Source organism: Haliaeetus leucocephalus, unplaced genomic scaffold (assembly GCF_000737465.1).
Source record: "Haliaeetus leucocephalus isolate CR32 unplaced genomic scaffold, Haliaeetus_leucocephalus-4.0 Scaffold182, whole genome shotgun sequence".
Classification (NCBI taxonomy): Eukaryota; Metazoa; Chordata; class Aves; order Accipitriformes; family Accipitridae; genus Haliaeetus; species Haliaeetus leucocephalus.
This window is the reverse complement of record NW_010972618.1, coordinates 416,713-429,921: the sequence shown is the minus strand read 5'-3', so window position 1 is coordinate 429,921 and position 13,209 is coordinate 416,713. Positions and strand designations below refer to the sequence as shown.

Below are 13,209 nucleotides of genomic sequence, written 5' to 3'. Positions count from 1 at the left end.
ATTGGATAAAAGGAAACAATTTTTTTGTGATGAGAATGGTATGTAATGCAGGAATCTACATCCTTAGATGTTTTCAAATCTGTAAGGCCCTGAGCAACTGGATCCAGCTTTGAAATTACTCTTGCTTGTAGTAGGAGGTTGTGCTAGATGACCTAAAGAGATCCCTTCCAGCCTACATTGTTCTGCTATTGCATTCAGATCCTGTAAATGAAAATCTTGCAATGTCTCTGCTGTGACACCTTCACCGGCAGAAGAGGCTGTGAAGAGACTTCTGAGAAACTTCCTCTTAGTAGTTCTTACTCGAGGAATTAGTTTTAGACTTTGGTGTACTCAGCTTTATCTTCACTGTCGCCTTGGTGTGGTATGTCTTGGTCTCGTGCTGGTTTCTAGGGAATGAAATAGGGAATTAATCTGTTGTAACCAAGTCTTTCTAAACATGGAGGGCTTAAATGTGAAACCCATGTGATGGTTCCGCTTCATTCAGAACTAGAGTATTGAAACTGAATCACTTGTATTGAGATCTTCAGCTGCTTTTGAAAGAAGTAAAATCTTTCTGTTTTAACATCTTCAGGGCTTTGTTTACAATAACTACGTCCTAGTTGGAGTGTCATGGATGTGGTATCATGGATTTCCACTCTGAGATACATGATGTGAAGCTCTCAAGCTTATGAATGTTCTTGCTGTATCCCAAGTGTAAAAAACAGAATTTCACTTAATAGGAATAATCTTAACTTATACTTTTGTTTCTTAGTGGAAAGTAAACTCCGAGTTGGTCTACACCATGGATTTCAGTTTGGAGAAGTTTGGGTGAGACAAAAAAGAAAAGATGACTTTTACCTGAGAGATACTGCAGCAAAAGCCATGCAGATTCAACTTACCTTTGTAAAAACTGTTCTTTTCTTGGTATAAGTTTTTACACAGTCCAGTTCACTGACTAGATAGCTTCAGCTTCTAACTTTGACCACACAAATTTTAATGTGAATCAGTGTGGCAATGACTGAGGAAAGGGAGTGGAAGAAGGATGGAGAAAAAGGGAAACAGAAATTCTTTCCTGCCTAAAATGCCAGTAGGGCTAGGATTTGGAGGGACAAGATCTCACCAGGGCAGGAAGCACCTTCAAGAGGATTTGTCTGTCATACTTTGGTTGATCTCAGGCACTAATGGCCAGGGCTTTTGAAGGAAGTTCTAAGCTTGCATCCAGAACCAAGAACAGCCACTGGTATCTGTGGAGAGCAAACTGGGTATGGGTGCACATGGCACCCAGTAATTAGGTCAGAGATTCCTCCTTAGGTCTTATCTGACAAACTTGAAATTTGGGAAGGCGTATTTGGTACAGAGTGCCATCCTCCTTTGGCCTCCAGCTACTTTCAGGAAGGCATTCCTAATCTGATGGAAAACATCGCTTTCCTTCCAAAGATATTTTAGGCATCTGCTTTATATGTAGTTTTATAATTGACTTCAAACAGAAGTCGTTCTTATGAATAGTGATTTGAAATCAGTTACTGATGGCCAGGAATCAGACCCTAGAGATTTCCATGAGGCTGTGATGAGATTGTTAAACACTGCTCCATGAGCCTGTCAAGGGTGACAAATTACTTGAGCAGCCACAAGTGGCAATGATCAACAGAGCTCAGGCCCATCATCAGAAAGAGCTCTTTTTTTTTATTTTGGGTAAAATGCCACTTGGTCATAAGAGCTTATGAACCAGCAGCAGTTGGCTCCCCTGTGCCCCCTCCTACACTCCTCTGGGACCCAGACTGCTCAGAGCTGTGCAGCCATGTTGAGCAGGGGCATCTGAGAGAGACACTGACCCTGTTCTGCTGCTGAAACCTCAGAAGCAACTGATGTCATTCCTGAAATAGTTAAAGCATTTTGCAGGAAAATAATTTTTCTTGCTTTGTTCTTTCTTGTCTGATCATCTGACCAACACTGAGGAAACCCACATGAACATGTTTTCCAGGCAGCTGCCACCCAGATTCAAGCATCCTGTTTATCATCAAACTTGCAGAACTTAGCTGAAGGTCAGCATACCTGATGATATCCCAGGCCTGTTGTAGCATGATTCTGCACTTGGACAAAGAATTTAAGCAGTTTGTGTCATTGATGGATGGGTTTTACTGGCAAGGGAGGGAGGGTTGGCATCTGTTTTGGGGCTCTTGGCCTCCTTTTGATACAGCTGATAGTGAAATACATCTCTCTCATATCTGCATTTCACAGTGAGGTGACTTAATCTGGTGATAGGGAGGGACTTGGCTGTCCAGAACCTGCCATCTTACCATATATAGTTGGGGGGTTACAGGGTGGTGGGTCCCTGCTCAGGTGATGCTTATTTCACAATTGAAGAGTAACTGCCCAAATCCAGGCCCAGTCAAAACCAATTTGATGCTGGTGGGCAGGTAATTCTGTAGTTTCCTCGCAGGCTGAGCACCCCAGGCTGTGCTGAGGAGCTTCACTGCTATTCACTTGTTTCAGCATGTAGAGAAATGCATGGTAAGGGTTTCATGTGAAGTATGTTAGATAAAGACGTACGTAAGAGAGATGCTGTTTGGCCCGCCCAGCAGTGCATCTAGTCATCCAGTTCTCCAACAGTGGCAGTGGGGGAAGCTGTTTAGGGAGAAGCTATGGGCTGGCCAGCTTTCTGCTGCTTTTCCCCATTCCTCTCCCAGGATCCACACAGGTTGGGCTATGGAGACTGGAGGATATATCCATTTTATTATTTTTTTGCCATCTAGTGTCTGTTTATGGACCTGTTCTCCTGAATGTATCAAACCATTTTTTTTAATGTCCTGAAATTATTTACCTCTAAAACCTTGACTATTTGAGCTCTATTAATAGTTCTCCTGAATGGTGGGTCGTATCCTCCTCTCCTTTCCCCTCACTCCCACCATTGCACTGGCTCCCTTGCTCCTGTGATCACAGGGTGAGCTGCTTCAATTCACTAAAACAGTAGAAAGCAAACCTGTGCCTTAGGAAAAACATCCCCCACCCCCAAGTTTTACAAATGTAGCAGGAATAAAAATGTGTTTATAAATTAAACTCTTCAATGAGTTTTAACTTTCAAACGTTTTCACAAGTACTGAACCACCTGATGTTCCTGTGGATGCTCTAACTCCTGTGCTCTGTCTGCACCACAAAACATGCTGGTGTGGGATTTCCATGGTAGCTTTGGAAGTGATGGCTGATGTCAAGTATTTGCTGGGTGCCTGTGATGGCTTTGCCACTCCGCAATGCCCCTTGAACATCCGGTGGTCGGGTGATCTCATCCACTCTGTAGCTGGCTTCCTGGTTGTGACATGTTTGAGTAACATAGTTAGCAAGTAGACAAGTAACACAGACTCTCAGTCTGAGCATCCTCTGCCAAGGGACCATTTGAATTCTCTCTTTCTTTTAGTCCTCTTAGTTTCCCATTTGCATTTGGTTTGCCATGCCTTATGGGATTTCCTGTTTTGCTCATCTGGATAAAGTTCCCACGTCTTTTAAATTCCAGCCGTTCCCAGGATGGCCTCCTTAAACTTCCTATTGAGTCATGCAGGGTTTGGATGTAAGGTGGCTCTCTTTATGCTTGCATAGTGGCACACACATTACCTGGGCTTCCCATAAAGCATTTTTAACAGTCTCCAGGGTCCTTGTAGGATTCCTTCTTTTTGTTGCTTTTTCTACTTATTTTTTTAATTCTCTTTTGACAAGTTGCCTCATTTTTTAAATAGTTACTTTTCTTGAAATTTAGTGTCTATGAGCCAGGTTGGGTGGCTTTCTCTCACACTACAGCTTTTAGCCTTATGGTATTGTGTTTTCTATTGAAAAGCAGATCTTCCACTAGTATCCTTCAAAGGATCATTCTACAGGATGCTTCCTAGAAGAGCAACTGTAATAGACCCTGCTTCAGTTTGCTTCTGAGAAATGGGTCACTTGGAGCACTTGTGTGCCCAGTGTCACTTGTGGGAAGGGCCAGGGTCTGACACAAGCACATCCCAGTGAACTCTGTGGAGTTAATGTCTCAGTACCTGGGCAGATGTACCTTGCAGGGAGCTGATAGCCTCGGGCACACTGAGCAGTCTTGATTTCCTGCTGAAGCAGTTGGTGTTTTCTATCCTATGTCTGTGTTGTATTCATGCAGCTGTTTACAAACTGCTCCCAGAACTGCTCACAATGGCTGGAATAAGATGTGGTTAATTGCTGCATCCCATATCTGTTTCCACCCGCACTGAAATAAGACATTATTACCTGCTTTATCAAAAGGCTTCTATCCATTTCAGAAATTTATAACATGAATGCCCATGCTGATGTGTACTAGATGTTAATTTATAGGCCTGGTTAGTTGTATCCAAGGAGCACCATGAAGACTGTAGTGAATTAACAACTTCATTTGCATATTTGCCTACTCTGTATGTTGTACATGATCCTCAACATAGACTGCAGGATTTGGAGCTGACTCCAGAGCTCATTACAGTCTGGTCCTCATTACATGAGTCAGTCCTGATGTTCATGTGATTGTCTGATAGGCTCATTCAGTTCACTAAAAGAGCAGAAAGCTAGCCTGGCAAAAAGTCAGCATTAAATCTGCTCACGTTGCCATCAGGCATGCCAGACTGCCTCATGCAGGGTTTGGGTCACAGCTGCAAGGGGACGGAGGAGCAGGGAAGTGAGCTGGAGGGTCTGATGTTCCTTTTCAGAGGCTGTGAGGTGAAATTTTAGTTCTTCTTTATCCTGAATAATACCCTACAACAAAGTAGGGTAATTGTAGATTAGCAAACTGAGTTCTGTCTTATATTCTGTATGCACTTTATCTAAATTGATTAGATTTAGCATATCTTGAAGCTAAGCACAGGCCCCTGCATATCATCTGGCAGTGTTGTGAGCACATACTTTATCTGCTCCATGATTCAACTGAAGAGCTAACACTGCCAAAAACCCCAGTTTCTTACAATCAAATCTCAAAGCAAGGTCTTTATACTTGACAGATTTAGAAAAAAGTTGGTACAGAAGGAGCTAAAGGAGCCTTTTCATCAGTCAGTTCACTTATCCAAGTGAAAACTAGTCCTGGAAAAAACAACTGAGGAGGCAGTAAGCAGATCTGACTTGCCACGTTACCTGCATCATCATCAAACTGGTGCAAGGGAAGGAGAGGAAGGAATTTCTGGCTGGTGTAGAGAGGACAGGAGCATCCCTTTTGGCAGCAACCCACAATTATATTAAATGAATAATGAAATTACATCCTGAATTAATTCCGAGTTGCCGTATATCTGTTACTGATTTTAACTGTGTTAATTTGAGTCACCCCTCCTGCACTGGCCAGCTGCCTGAGAAAGGGCATAAAATTCAGCCTGACACACACAAGGATGTTTTCTGCTTGGAAGAATTCACAGACTGGAAATGATGGAAAGGACAGTAGTACAGCAGTTGTGATGGTTTTGAAGTAATGACACTGATACTGGAGAGTGTGTCCTTCAGATGATGTAGGATGGGCAATAAGCCAGACTGAAAGAGCTTGCTCTGGGAAGGTCCAAGGAACAGTGCTACATGGGTAAGGGAAAAATACATTTAATTAATGAGGAAGAAGGGGGGGGAAAGCATGTAATAAAAATCTAATTTTAGCAGTTTGTTTTTCATACAATACGAAATATTGTATATTCTTGTTCTTAATAATATGTTCTTAAAATTTACGTCAATCCTGTGAATGCCACTTTTGCAAGCGGTCTGCAGTTAGAGCACATTAAAATAGTGGAACTGTATTCTGAGAGTTAAATCTGTCTTCTGTGTACGTCTGTATTCTTATATTCAACAGGCATAATATTTAATACTAAACAATATGTATTTGCTGTGACAAAAGGTCTCTCCCATGTCTGGTGGATAACTTGGAGATGTTGAAATGTTTGATCAGCTTTTGCCTGCAAGTATACTATTTTTTGATGGCCAAAATCCATTTATTCAAGTTAGAATGAAATAAGAAAGGTATGGATTTGCTCTGCAAAGGCATTAGTAGAAGTAATGTAGATGTATGTACATACACAGGACAATGAAAGGGTATTAGTTACCTGAATGAGCTGATACCAGAAGCAGTTGTGTTGTCTTAGCTGCTGAGGAGCAAATATATTCATTCTTCCTGAGCTTTGCACATGTCTGTGATGATTTCTGTACCCACATTAAGCTAGGTTTATCCAGGCTGCACTACATTACACATACCAAGAGATGTGACCAAAACTACTTGGTGCAATTCCTTCACTGCTGAATATATGTTATTACATCAGGTTTAGGTTGTACAATTTATATATATGAGTGAACACAAAACAAATATTTAAGGTAGTTTTATTTTTAAAATGAAAGTGACTCTGCAAACTTTTCTTATGCATTTGATCTTGATATTTTTCTTCCATCCCAATGGCACTTAAAAGAAATGAGTTAAAAAAGATCAATCACAATTGTATTACAAAACACGAAAGCTGAGGTCTAGTCAGATGTTTGTTTAGCTGTACTGTAAATTGAATGGTGGTTCATCCCAGACAGCAAGAAGGCTCAGCTGGGTGTAAAGGTTTTATTTATCAATGCAATTTAATGTTTGGTAGCCAGTGAAAATGCAACCTTTTCAGTAAGATAAATAAATGCAAAATTAGTGTTAAATTTCAGTAAGTTGAAATGTGCCGCTTGATGATAAAAATCATTATTAAAATCTCATTTAAACAGATTTCCAATCCATCTTGCTCTGCAACACTTAATTTTGCTCAATGGGATACATATTCACATTTGATTAACTTTTTTTCACTTAAAATGTAAAAACGCACAGTCAGTTAGTAGGAAGCATAGTTGAAATAAAGCAGAAACAAGCTTGAAAATAAAACTGCAGAGGGAACCAAAGGATCTGATGGAAAGCAGTCAGATTATTTGTAAGCTGTTTAAGAGTAAGTTGCTGCTGAAGGGGCCAATTTCCCCACTTGCCTTGTGTCAGATGTGAGAATGTGTGCTTGCAGAGCAGTTGAGTTGAGCTACACATATTTGCCTCTGTGTGGGTGAGAGCTTGAAGGTGTCGTCATGGGACAGATAGTGGAGATGGCATGGGGAGTAGCTGCAGTGAATGCAGTGGTGGTAGTGCTGATGAAGAGCTACAAATGTTTTGGTTGGGGCAGATGTCCAACTGAAGTCTTCGAGAGCCCTCACCCATGCCTGGGTGGGACCTCCTGAACTACGGGGTTATGGAAGCAGGTGACCAGTAGAGGGGAAAGTATCTTTGAACAGATCCATTTCAACATGTCCTTCACCATATAACTAGTAAAAATGGCTCTGTGGTTTAGTTTGAGCTGTGTGAGCTGCTGATGCTGGATAATGCAGGTATTGCTTTAGAGTGTTGCCACTGGGCAAGAAAGGGACATGGAAAAATCATGTGAATAACATGACTGATAATAATGGCCATTGCTTATTTCATTTGCACTGGGGAGAACAGCTTATTAAGGGAAGTGCTGCAAAGCTATTTGAAAGAGATACCATGTCCAGAAAAGGCTCTTTCAGAGCCAATAATTTGCATCATTTTCATAGGAGAAATTTCTCATTCCAGTTTATATCCTGGGTATCCCCAGTCTAAAACTTCTTGGACTGTACTATACAGGAGAGCTTGGCATGATTCAGTGTTTTCATGGGCACTGGTCCAGGTAACCCAAAACAATTTGAAGACTTATACATTTTTCTTGCATTCTTGCTTAATCAGCCTTATAATTGATGCCCGTTAAATTCAAACGGTGATGAAGGATGATGTCCTCTTAGCTGAGCTCAGTTACAGACGTGGCAGTGTGATGATTCTTGTAATTAGAATTGGACTCCTTCTCCAAAATTAATGCAAAGCTAGGCACGGACCTTTTCCTTACAAAACCATTGTTAAATGTAGGTCTAATTTAAACTCCTTAGAAAGTATTTTTAGCAGCTGGCATTTCTGTCCTGGGTGTAGCCCAGATTTAAAGGAGGTAAAAGCATGCTGTGTTAGGAAGCTGCTGTCGCTCATGTGCAGTAGCTGGCACTGTGTTGGTTAAGCGGAATGTAATTTCTCTCTGCAGGCTCGCAGTTTGTCTTGGAAGTGGAGCACCATGCCGTGCATTCCCAAAAATGTATGAGCTGGAACACAAAGCGAGTAACCTAGGAAAGTATTTTGAAAGTGAATTTGGACCCTTTGCCTGTTTTGCTCGAAGTTTACCATGTCAGCCAGCATTTCAGTATAGAAAACAGAGTAGCATATGCAGGTGGTTCAGAAGCACACTGCTATCAAGAGGCTTAAAAAGGACTGAGGAGCAACATAACAGGAGTGCCCAAGGGTCTTAAGGGCCATAAATGTAACATATTTTACTTAAGATCTATACGCCAAGACTGTGGTCTGCCCAACCACACTGAGGAGCCTCATCAGGCAGCTTGTCTTCCAGTGTGTATGAGAGAGAGAGAAGCAAAGGAGGCACAGGAGGCAGGAATCCCCTTATGTAGAAAGGAAAAAGCTAAGCTGTACAACACATGTGGCTGAATAAACGCCTGAGCTGCAAACCTGAGGACCACGAGTAGCATACTTTGGTTCTTGCACTGGCTGCACATTCTAAATTTGTTCCCATCTCCCTTTGCACACCCTGGAGCAGCATTTCTTCCTTCCATCTTGTAAGAAGTGGGTAGCTGTCATGACTGTAAGTGTAGTCCATCCCTAGAAAGGAAGCTTCTTCAGCCGGCCTCTGCTGGGCTGCCAAACAAGGGAGCATATATTTAGGTACATTTAATGCCATGTTTTGTAGCATAGCTTGATAACTGCCTTGTGTAATTTTGCCTTAATGTGGTTAACGTACAAAGCAGGAGTGTAATGGGCTATAGAGTTAACAAATTAGAAGCTGTAGTCGAGATGAATGAACAAGAATTTTCAGCCTCTGAATACCAGATTGTGTGGCACTGAGTTTCCTAAACAGTGTGGAATTATTGCACCTCTGTAATAAAACAGAATATTCAAGGAGGTGCCCAGAGAGTTGGATTCAAGATCCAACTCTTGCAGCCTGTAACCCTATGGGGAGCAGTACTGCTAGAACTTCGCCAACTAGAAACCAGAGCTGAAGTACCCACAGGTGGTGCAGTTTATACTGCTGGCTCTGTGGGTGCAGGTCAGTAGTATTCAAGCTCTTGACTTACTGAACTTACTTTAACACAACTTCTTTTTTTGTATGTTGAAATGATATAAATTGAGAGCACCTTTATCTTGGAGTAAGCATGTGAACACATATTTCAGATCTTATTTATAGGTAGATGGTTTCTTTCTGAGGCTCACCTGCCTTGGTTTTTTGCAGCCTTCTGTGTCCTGTCCTGATTTCTAGTCTCTCTGCTAGTGATTCAACAAATGTCTTTCCTCGATTCTTGTCTTAATGGTTTTCAAAGAGCAAAGAGTCTACTCCAGCCTTTTGAAAGTGATGGATGGTTTAAATTGGGGTATTTGGGTGTAATTATAGCCATACATAAATGGAGTCAAGAGGAATACTTGCAAAGCAGGTGGTACTGGGACATTTATAGAAAAATGTATGATTTATACAGGGATCATTCCAGGCAAACCTTTTGCTTTGCCTGTAGCCTGTCTTCTACAGAGCTCTTCTGTGTGTTATGAATATTTATGCTGCTTTGTTGTGGTATTTTAAACTTGCTTTCAGCTTACAAAATGACATGTTTGTCTCTCTAAATAACAGAAGTGGAGGGAGAGAATTGATTGTTTCCTGGGCAGACATGTCTGCAGATCTCTTACAAGGAGTCTTTAACATGTTTGGAGCAGAGGATAGCCCAGCTCACCAATACCCCTTTGCCTCTGCGTTTGGAGATGTGATTTACCAGGTCTCTCTGCTACGAAGCATTCTCTTTTGAGAAATTTTTGTGGCCTTTTTTGGACAAATGTGCCCCTTTGCCATGTTTTAAACATGTTCCTGTTAGTATAGCAGGGTGCTCAGGTGAAGTTGTGGTGAACAATCATGTAGACTGAGTCAGATCTCATGCTGTAATAACTTGTTAAATACCCAGATTTGGTCAAGGGCAATCACATTCAGCTTGCTGAGACCTTGGGAAGAGAAAAGTGTGTGCATCTGCCTACAGAATATCCTCTGAATGGATTGAAATTAAGTCCTGAGGCTGTGACAGCCGTTTTCTGGAGAGTTCACAAGTGAGTGGATTGAGAAAGCTGGTTCAGCAATCTAAAAAAAGCTGCTTGCAAGCAGTGATGGGGCCCCCCTGTACCTTTTCCTTCAAAAAACCTTCAAAAGCTTTGAGTTTTTAGGAAAGCAGAAAAAAAACTCAGATTCGCTGGATGAGCAGATTAGAATCAAAAGGTTCAGAAAAGAAATCCACCATCTGGCCATTTATGGCTGTGCAGGTTTAATCTTTCTGTCTGATTTTGATCTCAGTTCAGCAATTTTCAGTGGCTTCTTGGCTCACCTCAGCATTCGTTTCCCTCTGGCCCCTTTGGAGGTCCTGCAGTCTGCTCTGAGCCAGTCTCCCAAGCTGACTGTGCTGCAGACTGTGCATGCAGAGCATGTCTTCTACTCTTCCTGCGTGCTCCTCTACAGAAGTTTTCCCAGCTGCATGAGCCCAGTTGGTGTTAAGGAAGGTGGTCTATTGTCTCTTGAGAAGTTTTACCTAATTCTGAGCCCAGCATCCAAAACAGCAGCCTTTCTTATTGCTGCCCAGCTTGCTTTAACAAAGGAGCAACACACAGTGCAGGTGTAACATAGCAGTTTGTTGCCTCAGCCCCTAGAGATCCCCCTTCCCCTGAAACAGTGTTTGGAACAATAGTGGACCAGGGAGATAAATTAATTTCAGAGTGACATTGTTTGTGTGCACTGTAGTTGCATTTAGAGACCAAGTATGAAATTGAGGTAGATGAGATGAAAGCATTTGATAATCCTTGCTTTGAACACTTACTTAGTTTTTTATTATTCTTATATAACAAATGCTTGAAGTGGTGCATGGGATTTACAAAATGTGTCTGTCTCCCTCTCTCTAGACTTTACATACTTCATGGGCTCGCATGCTTGTATCAGCAGCGAATGATGTCCCTGGGCAGATCTATGCAGTATGCATCCCAGGGCTCTCTGGGAGGAGTTGTTCCTTGTATAGCGCAGGGGAAACTAGGAGGAATATCTGCAAAACTTTAGCAAAAATATCTTTGAGCAATCTAACACAGAGCAATTTGTGCTCTGAGTTGTTCTTTGGTCAGTCAAAGTTTGGTAGATTAGAGAGTGATTATTAGATGCCCTGCTTTACTGTAGACTCTGGTTTAGGCAAAAATGCTGGGTGTGACCCTAAGATGCATGAACCACAAAACAAGTGTAACTTACTACTCCCTTGTGTATAAAAACCCACAGAGAAAGGTGGCTGGTGTGTGCACAGTTTTTTAATCCCTTTGGGTAGAGTGGACAACTTTGATCTCTTGGATGACCCCAAGAATAAATATCACCTTCCTGCCTGCCATCAGGTCCAGTGGGTGTCTTTTCATAAGAGCATAAGAGAAGAATAAGGTCCCCAAATAATGAGGTGGTTGTTCTAGTACTGTGTCACCTGCTGCAGATAAGCTTTGTGAGGCTTGTTTGAAACTCCTTTGGTGTCTGTAACCTTGTGGGATGCTGTTTTGGAGAGAACCTGGTAGATGTTGAGCTCTTAATCAGTCCCAGTATATACAGAAGTTGTAATTCCTTAGTATAAAATATTTTTTTGGTTTCCTACGGCTACGGTAACTAGCTCTTCCTCTGGGGCTTACAGTGCATTGTATAATGACTCTTACTGGTCTTCTGAATAAAAATTCTTCATGGGGTAAGAGGGATGTTACCAGTAAATTGACTGGTTTCTTGGAACTCTCACAGCTGATGTGTTTTACAGCAAAAATAAATCTGAAAAAGAAGAATAATTTCAAGTTTCCCAAAGCAAAGGAGCTAAAAGAGGGGAGCTGCTGTGGCTGATTTTCAGAGGGAAAAGGCATTATGATTTGTTTTGTGCCAGGGTGGCTTCAGCCACACCAATGTTAGTCCTGGCACAAAGGGGGATGATGAGAATCTGTAGCTTTGCACAGCGTTTGGGGTGAGAGGAACCCTTCCTTTCCAGCACCGTGCATGTTTGTGTGGAATTAAGGTGGCTGGAGAAGCACAGTTGCAGTATTCTTTTTGCACTTTTTTCTTCTGTGGTTAGCAGCAATATATTAACTTAGATAATGAGTTTGATTTGTGACAGTATTTGAGTTGTTTTTCTACCACACTCAGCTAATGCCCAGGAAGCCCACCACATGCCTATTCCTGTCCCTACTTATGTCCATGACTTCTTTTATTTCATCTACAGTAATATGTATAGTTTTCCTGAACAACCAAATAATCTGTACCATCAGGCATGATCATCTCCTATTGCCAGAGCCCTCTTCATAGTGCTGCAACTGCCTGCTCTAGAAATTCTGTCTAGAAACACAGGTAGAGCCTCGAGAAGAAAAATTAAATCCCTGGTAAATTCTGCCGTATTTTTCATCTATCCTCATTGCTGTGTTTATACTAGAGGATTTCTTCTCTGACTCTGTGGTAGCAGTGATTTCCTGTAGACATACAGCAACCTCACATACTCTTGATTGCATTTTTTTCTTTTCTTTGATGCCTCTGTACCACCTGATGAAGAATGATTGTTTGGGCTGCACAGTTAACAGTGTTACCCTGCATGTGTTCAAATGGACCAGGACTATCTGGGGGCCATTTTTATATCCCACCTCATAAAGCAAGGGCTGCCTTGGGTTCTGGGCTGTCTTACATTCTGCCAACAAGCTACCTGGATCGCCACACCTCTGTCTCCGTTGTGTGAATGCAGTGTTGGCTGCGTGTCCTGTGGGTTACAGGCACAGTACTGTCTTCAGTGGCTGGATGCTGTGGTTAAGTTGTGTCAGGCAGGGCAGTGACATATAAGTGCTCCTGCATACTGAACACAGTTTTTCACTCTACTGTTCCAGTCATTTCCAGTTCATTTCTAGGCAGACTATGGCAGAAGTACCAGCAATGCATGGAAGTGGATCCTGACTTTCTCAGTAGAAAGGCCTGAGCTTTCAGGGACAGCTTTCAATGGGCAAGGCAATGTGAAGGGTAAGGAGTAGCATAACTGACACATTCAGTGCAAGCATGGCTGTTTGCCTTCTACAGTTACAGGTGCTTTGTGTTACACCAAGAACCAACTTCTTTTAGACTTTCAGGCTTCAGTTTG

At 42.0% G+C, this 13,209-nt stretch overlaps 1 protein-coding gene across 4 annotated transcripts in view; it reads left to right on the top strand.

The window, feature by feature from the left end:
• Nucleotides 1-13,209, top strand: part of NDRG3 (NDRG family member 3) — a 64,613-nt gene that overhangs the window by 15,906 nt on the left and 35,498 nt on the right. The window lies entirely within an intron of this gene.